Genomic DNA, 8772 nt, shown 5'->3' with positions numbered 1-8772 from the left:
AAAGAGTGACTGATTTTCTTATATACTTCTTCTATGTGTGGGAAAGAAATGATTGTTTATGAATATGGTGTGGATTTCACTTCTCAGAACTTTTTGGTAACAACTGGAGTTTGTTTTGCTAAAAATAGAGTACTTTTTATTTACTTACCAGATGACATAAAACTTGACATGTACTTTTTTTAAATAGGATGTGAAAGTCATGCTGTGTAACTATGTGAAAAATAACAGCTTCTTTAGCTATTCATCTACTGGTTTGGAATCACTTGTTCTTTTAAATGCTAATTTATAGAATCCTCTTGGAGGGTGTTATGTTTGTTATTTCATCACATGGCCTGGTCTTGTGAGATTCTCTCAGTGTCTATGAAATTGCAATGCACAAGTAGATTTCTTAAGCGTCAAATATAATTAGGATTAAATATTCACATTATTATGAGTCTGTTCCTGTAGATAGAAAGTAAAGTAAATTCCCAGCAGGTGATAATTCAGGAAATATTTGCATCTTTAACATTTGTAACATTAAACCTGTCTTCCTGAGTTTATATTAAAATTGCTTTAGTGACCAACTTTGAATGCTAAAGGGCAAGTAAATAAATCAAAATCTGTCCTAAATGATAACTAGTTGAGCAAATGTAATAATTTTGCTACAGAAATTGACTTAATTTTCATATTTCAACTAGTTTTTCTCCCCTTAATAAGTAGGATATACATACACCAACAATTTTACCACTGTTTACAAATAACATTCTTTAATGATTTTCAAATGATTCTTAATCCTGTATAGACTTAAAACTATGAAATCTTTATAACTGAGGAATAAAAATCCTATACTAAACACAATTACATAATTTGTTTTTTTTTTTTCTTACTTAGTTTTTACTCATAATCATAACCTTAACTCTGCAACCCAGCTAGACTTGGAGGGAAATGAGGAAAATATGGGACCCAAACAATTTCAGTGAGAGCAGAGATTACAAGGGCATTGCCAGCAGATGGGGTGAGGGATGCTCTCCTGAGCTACAAAAGGAATGGTCTGGTGGGTAAGAAGCCTGAAAGTCAAAAGAATTAGAGTTGTCCACAATTGGAAATGGTGATCTTCTTCCTGGTCTTGCCATTCTTGGACCCGAAACACTCCATGGCTTCCACAATGTTCATGCCTTCCTTCATCTTCCCAGTGACCACATGCTTGCTATCCAGCCAGCCTTGGCGGTGCAGATAAAAAAAAAAAAAACAAAAACTGGGAACCATTTGTGTTTGGTCCAGCCTTTGCCATGGACAACATGCAGGACCTGTATGCTTCATGATGAAGTTCTCATCCTCAAATTTCTTTCCGTAGATGGACCTGCCGACAGTGCCATTACATGTAAAGTCATTATCCTGGCACATAAATCCAGGGATAATTCTGTGAAAAGAGGAACCCTTGTATCCAAATAATTTCTCTTCAGTGCTCAGAGTGCGAAAGTTTTCTGCTGTCTTTGGAACTCTGTCTGCAAATAGCTTGAAGGAGACGTGGCCCCGGGGCTCGCCATCGGTCAAGATGTCAAAGAACATGGTGGGGTTGACCATGGCTGCAGGAAAAAGCAGCACGGCGCCTGCAAAGCTACAATTTGTTTTTCTTGATGATTCTTTTACTTCTTCCAATGTTGAGGACATTAAGAACCACAGTGTCCCATCCAAGTACTAACCAGGCCTGACCCGTGCCTTTAATCCCAGCACTCAGAAGGCAGAGGCAGGCAAATCTCTGTGAGTTTGAGGCCAGCCTCGTCTACAGAGCTAGTTTCAGGACAGCTTCCAAAGCAAAACAGAGAAACCCTGTCTCCAAAAACAAAAACAAGAACAAAACAAACAAGCAAACAAACAAATCAGTCTCACCGTTCTTTCTCAAAATGTTGCATGTTTGCCTGCAGGCCAGAAGAGGGCACCAGATCTCATTATAGATGGCTGTGAGCCAACATGTGGGTACTGGGAATTGAACTCTGGACCTCTGGAAGAGCAGTCAATGCTCTGAACCTCTGAGACCTCTCTCCAGCCCAGAATAAAAGAATGGAAAAGTAGAGGAAATAGAGAAAACTTTGTAGTTAGGTTTTCTGGTAGTGGTCTCTATAATCTACTTCTTAAAATTTCTTGTATCTGTTAACATGTTCTCCAAACTAACATAGATAAACGCACAAATCACAACACTATCTGGATTATCTTCCATAGTGTTTGCATTTGTTCCCTGGATGGGTGATTAACTTAAATACACTAAATATATTTATTGTCAACTCCTTTGCCTAGACTCATAAAAGTTATTATAGATTGACAAATAGCATGAAGGTAAAATAAAACGTGCAGGTTCGTCTTTGGATTCTGACACTTAAATAAGCACATAAATAAACTTTAATAAAATCCTCAGTACAATACAATAGTCTAAGGGGTTTGATCAGGTTTGTTTTCCTTACCTGTTAAAGAATTAAAAAGCAGGAAGAGTCTAGTGCAGGAAAGGTTAACAGCAGGGGAAGCTCAAATACAACAAATGGGAACAGGAACAATTAGCAGTTGAAAAGGTGATTCAATGACCTTCTGCAAAGCAGTGGGTGGGGGCAGGATTCAGAAGGTTCAACAATTCAGCTTCTTCTCAAGGGCTGGGTTTCATTAAGCTCTGAGGAGTTTTCCTCCCTTAATTTAGTGTTGGTCACCTTGAAGAAAGATGGGATGGGTGTTGGCTCCACAACTGTAGTGTAACATGTCCTGATCTTATCTTGAACTCCTTGATCCATTCCATCATCAGGGAACTTTTGGGTGACAGAAAAAAAAAAAAAAAAACAAGGTGCTGGTGCTACCATTACCAAGGACTAGATGATTTAAATCCTGAAAACTTTGTGTGAAATCTTTGTATTTTATTTTAAGCATGAAAGAAAATAATTGATTCATCATCAACAGAACAAAATAATCAAATTTAAAGTTTAATTTTTTCTTTGTATATATTCAGTGTACATGGTATTATGTGATGTAAAAACATTTATATATAAGCATATATTGTATATTGAGCATAGTCACCCTTTACCGTGCAATTATTACCTTTTTACCCCTAGAAAGTTTTATTCTACATTCATGTTACATATATATATATATATATATATATATATATATCACAAAATTTTATGTATTTATGCAAAATACAGAATACACATATTAAAGAAAACCTAAGATATTGTACTCTCTGAAAGTGATGTTTATTCACACAATAAGATTATATTCTATTGTATTCACTTTAATGCAAGTGAAATAACTTTATTATTAGTTGAAAAAAATTTCATTATGCATATGCACATTTTATTCATTTCTCTATTCTTGGCCTCCTATGTTTTTTCTACAGCTTTGCTGTTGTGAGTAATGCTGCAAAAAAGATTGATGCATAAGTATCTCTGGGACAGGTTTACTGGTTTCAATTGCATAAATATTAGAAGTGGTACAATTGGATTATATGGAACACCCACTTTTAGAGTGATTTTGTTGTTGTTTCAGTGTATATATGTGCATGTGTCTCAGTAAGTATAGCCCATGTAGAGAGATGCCCTCAGATGCCAATAAAGGCCACACAATGGGTTTTGGTGTGTTTTGTTTTTTTAACTTTTTTAAAATTTAAATTAGAAACAAACCATTTTTACATGGCAATCCCAGTTCCCTATACCTGCCCCCCACAACTCCCTAGCCCATTCACTTTCTGCTCCCCAGGCAGGGTGAGGCCTTTCATGGAGGAGCTTCAAAGTCTGTCATATCATTTGGAGCAGGTCCTAGGCCCTCCTCCATGTGTCTAGGCTGAGACAGCATCCACCTATGTGGAATGGGCTCCCAAAGTCTGTTGTTCCTATACCAAGGAAAAGTATTGCTCCACTACCAGAGGCCCCATAGATTGCCCCATAGAGGCCCCATAGATCCTGACACGCACAGTTAGGGTGTTTGGGTTGGTCCTATACTAGTTTCCCAGCTGTCAGTCTGGGGTTCATGAGTTCATACTTGTTCAGGTCAGCTGTTTCTGTGGGTTTCTCAAGCCTGATCTTGACCACTTTGCTCAACACTCCTCCCTTTCTGCAACTGGATTCCAGGAGTTCAGCTCAGTGTTTAGATGTGGGTGTCTGCTTCTGCTTCCATTAGCAACTGAATGAAGGCTCTTGGATGGCATATAAGGTATTCATCAATCTCATTATTGGGGAAGGGCATTTGAGATAGCTTCTCTACTATTGGTTAGATTGTTAGTTGGGTCATCCTTGTAGGTACATTTTCCTAGTGCCAGATTTCTTGTGAAACCTATAATGGCTCTCTCTAGTATGGCACCTCTTTTCTTGCTATCTATTCTTCCCCCAACTCAAACTTCCTGCTTCACCATGAACTCCTGTCCCCTCCTCTCTTCTCTTTCTCCTGACTCCCTCTCATCTCCTGCACTGCTCCCAATTTGCTCAGGAGATCTTGTCCCTTTCCCCTTCTTTGGGGGACCATGAATATCCCCCTTAGTGTTCTCCTCAATTCCTAGCTTCTTGGAGGCCACACAACTTTGGGCAGCCTGACAAGGGTGCTGTGAACTGTTATCAGGTCCTCTAGAAGAGCATGAAACTCCTTAACTGCCTCTGCTTTTCCTATCTTCAGCATGTTTTGAAAAGAAACTCTGTCATGATTTCCATAGTCACTGGGCTAGCTTCCATTTTTACCACATGGTATGGAAGGATTATTTTTTGTCCAAAACCTTAGCAACATCTGGTATTGTTTTCTTCATGGCTGCCACTATGGCTGGGATGAGAAGGAATCTTGGTATATGTTTAGTTTAATTTCTCTGATGCCTAGGAAAGCTGAACCATTTTGTTCACAAGTATCTATTGGCTGTTTCTGTTTCAATTTTGAAAACTGTCCTAGTCCCACCTCCACCCACAGGAGGGGGTAAGCCAAGGTCTCTTTTTGTGCCACCTTACGGGGCCTAGTCAGAGCCTTCTGAGGCCTGGGGACTCCACGCAGATGGGGAAACCCGTCCAAGTAGACCAGCTCATCCAGAGTCTGCCACCACCCTAGTCCCACTTCCATTTACTGGAAGGGGAGAACTATCAGAGTATTGGACGTACTTTCATCCACCAGAAGAGAATCTTGGTCCCGAACTCACCAGGAGAGGGAGAGACCTCATCGGTACTCACTGGAAGAAGGGATAGATAGACGACAGTATAACAACAAAAAAATCAGTATGACACCCCCAGACTCTAGAGACTACACACCAGCAAGACCTGAAAATTCTAACACTGATGAAGCAGAAGAGAACAACCCTAAAAACTACTTCATGAAGATGATAGAGACCCTAAAAGGGGAAATATAAGAAAATCCTTTAAAGAAATGGAAAAAAGACAAACCAAAACTTGCAAGAAACAATTCAAACAGTGCAAGGTTTGAAAGCTGAAATAGAGACAATAAAAAAAAAAGAGAGAGAGAGAGAGAAAGAAAAAGAAAGAAAGAAAAACAGTCTGAGGGAATGCTGAATATAGAAAAGCTGAGTAAACAATCAGGAAATACTAATGCAAGCATAAATAAGCATAAATAACAGAATATAAGAGATAGAAGACCCAGTAGTGGGCAGTGAAGATACACTAGGAGAAATAGATTCATTGAACAAAGAAAATCTTAAGTCCAACAAATCCATAACACAAAATATCCAGAAAATATGGTACACCATGAAAAGAACAAAAGGTATAGAAAAAGGTGAAGAAACCCCAACTCAATGGTACAGAAAATACAGTCAACAAAATCATAGAAGAAAACTTTCCCAACCTAAAAATAGACATGCCAATAAAATACAAGAAACTTACAGAATACCAAATAGAGTGGACCACACATACACACACACACAGCAAAAGAAAAAGGCCAAGTAACATATAAAGGCAAACCTATCATAATTACACCTGACTTCTCCATGGAAACTCTGAAGGCCAGAAGGTCCTGGATAGATATACTACCGATACTAAGATAACACATATGCCAGCCCAAACTACTATACCCAGCAAAGCTTTCAATCACTATAGATGGAGAAACCAAGATATTCCATGACAAAACCAGATTTAAATAATACTTATCAACTAATCCAGCCCTACATAAAGTTCTGGAAGGAAAATTCCAACCCAAGGAAGTCAACTATACCCACAAACACATAGGTAATAGATAATCCCACTTCACCAATAGCCAAAAGAAAAATGGGGGAGGAATACACACCTAATACCACCACCGACAACAAATCTAAAACAAACAAGAATTAACAATCAATGGTCATTAATATCCCTCAATATTAATGGCCTTAACTCACCTATAGAAAGACACAAGTGTTAGTTAGGAGGACTGGGCAGTCTATGGGGCTGCTAGTAATGGATCAGTATTTATCCCTAGTATACCAATGGATTTTGGGAGCCCATCCCACATAGAGGGATACTTTCTCAGCCTAGACACCTGGGGGAGGGCCTAGGCCTGCCCCACATGATATGACAGACTTTGAAGATTCCCCATGGAAGGTCTCACCCTCCCTGGGGAGCAGATAGGAGGTGAAATAGGGGTTGGAAGGAGGACAGGGTAGGATGGGAGGGTGTTGGAACTGGGATTGACACGTAAAACAAGCTTGTTGCAAATTTAAATTAAATATATATATATCCTTGGGATGACATCTACCTGGTGGACATTCCTACATAAGAGACCAGAGAAATTCCCAAGACAAGAGGAAGAACTCAATTTCCAAAAGAAATGAGGTGATGGTCACGCTGAACATACAGATTAACATGGAGTGACTGCCCAGAGATACGTCAGAAACAAGGGTGTTGACCAGGCTAAGCTGCTGCCTGAGGCCATGTCTGGGTCTGTACCATAGTTGCAGCTGGGGCTTGCATTGAACTCTGTGGTACAAGTTACTTCTAGGGCCCATACAGAGGCCCAGGATCTGGGCTGGAGCCTACAGCTTGGGTGGAGTCTGAGGGCCACAGCATATCAAACGCCATACCCATATGGGTGGCCTGTGCTGGGGCCAGGGTGTTATCAGGGCCAAGGCTGCCACCGAGAGCCATATCTGAGTCCATGGATCTGTAGCATTTGCCACCTAGAGCCAGAAGAAGCTCAGGGACATACCAGCCACCTGAGTCAGGTTTGGTGTCCAAGAACAAGGATGCACCCATCTCTGAATGACTTGCACTGCTACTCATTGACATGGGAATGTGTATGACTGAGCTATAGCCAAGGGCCATGTCAGGGTCTGTGGCCGAACTGCAACCAGGGTCTGTGCTGATGTCCAATGTTCCTGCTACCATCAGAGGCAGTGCAGATATCCAAGATCAAGGACCAAGTTAGTGTCTCAGGGCCATTACTGCCTCTGAGGGCAGTAGCGACATTTAAACCCAGGTGCTGCTAAGGACCATGTTGGGGTACAAAGTTCTACCATGGCTGGGAGTCTGACCTCAAGTCTAGGTCCTGAACTGCCACTAATGGTCACACAAAGGCCCAGGGTTGTGCTCACAACCTGAAACCTGGTGGTGTCCAGGAATCACACCACTCCAAGAACCATTCCCACCTGCGTGGCCATTCCTTCCACCTACAGTCAGGAAGTCATCCAAGCCTAAGTTGCTACTAAGGGGCATCTATGTCTGAATCCATGGTCTAGCCATAGCCGGAGTCTGTATTGATGTCTGTGGCTAGTGTCACCTTAGTAGACTTTATGAATCATTCCAGAAGAATATACTGAGCCAGTCCCACACTTCACTTCCCACACAAGGCCCTGGGAAAGCTGGCCTTGCCTCTCATTGCCCACTACAGCAAGACCGTTGGTCCCTGCACTTGTGAAAGAGGGCCCCACTCCCCATCACAGGTGACAATGAACCTAACCTGAGGGCATGCATTAGGGGGCTCACTTCCACCACCACACCCAGGATGGGTGACCTTAGTGGCTCAATCTGTCCTGCCTGGCTAACACTCAGTCCCACCACTGGGTCTTGGATTGACCTACCCTAGCATCTACCCCATCTAGGTCCTGCTGGTCCTTAGGAATGATACCCACAAGATTTCCAAGACACAGGGTACCCCAAAAGCTCCCATGAAGATCCTGTGAGGATGGAGTACCAAAAACCAGGGGCCTTGGATCACACCAATGGCCTATTGCAATGGACAGTTGCCAGACAAGCTGATGAGACAAAGGGTATACTATATGACATATTGAAGCCCCCAATGTGGGGTATATTATATGACACACCAAAGCTCCCAATGTCATCAGGGCAGATGAATAGGTGACAGAGTGGCAGGAGAGAAGAAGCTGAGATTTTTCTATTTTGGGTGTGGTTTTTATTCTGTTTTGGTTTATTGTTTTTTTGTTTTGTTTTGTTTTTGCTTGCTTGTTTACTTTGTTCTATTTTCTTTAGTGGGGGGGATACAACAGGAATGAGGAGAAGTATGAGGGGACTGGGAGATGAAGAGAATTGGAGTGCATGATGTGAAACTCCCAAGATTCAATAAAGAAGTTTAGAAAAAAAAGAAAGAAACTGTAGAACCATTTTATAAGACTATGTTTTGATTGAGATGTTTGACCAATAGTCAAACTTTTTAAATTACCTCAATATACTAAATTTTAATTCTCCAGCAAATGCATAACTATCAGAGATATTTCCCCATCCTGAAACCTGTCTCTTCACTCATTATATGTTGCATTTGCTATGGTGAAAGTTTCTCATATAATGATGTCCCATTGGTCAAATACTGACATAACTTCCCTGGTAACCACACACAGTCTTATTC

At 40.9% G+C, this 8772-nt stretch overlaps 1 pseudogene; it reads right to left on the bottom strand.

Annotated features, from left to right (window-relative positions):
* Positions 1-1062: 1062 nt before the first annotated feature.
* LOC127220494 (peptidyl-prolyl cis-trans isomerase A-like) lies at positions 1063-1563 on the bottom strand (annotated as a pseudogene).
* Between the last annotated feature and the right edge of the window lie 7209 nt (positions 1564-8772).

The sequence above is a fragment of the Phodopus roborovskii genome, unplaced genomic scaffold (assembly GCF_943737965.1).
Source record: "Phodopus roborovskii unplaced genomic scaffold, PHOROB, whole genome shotgun sequence".
Lineage (NCBI taxonomy): Eukaryota > Metazoa > Chordata > Mammalia > Rodentia > Cricetidae > Phodopus > Phodopus roborovskii.
This window is presented reverse-complemented; position numbering and strand designations above follow the sequence as displayed.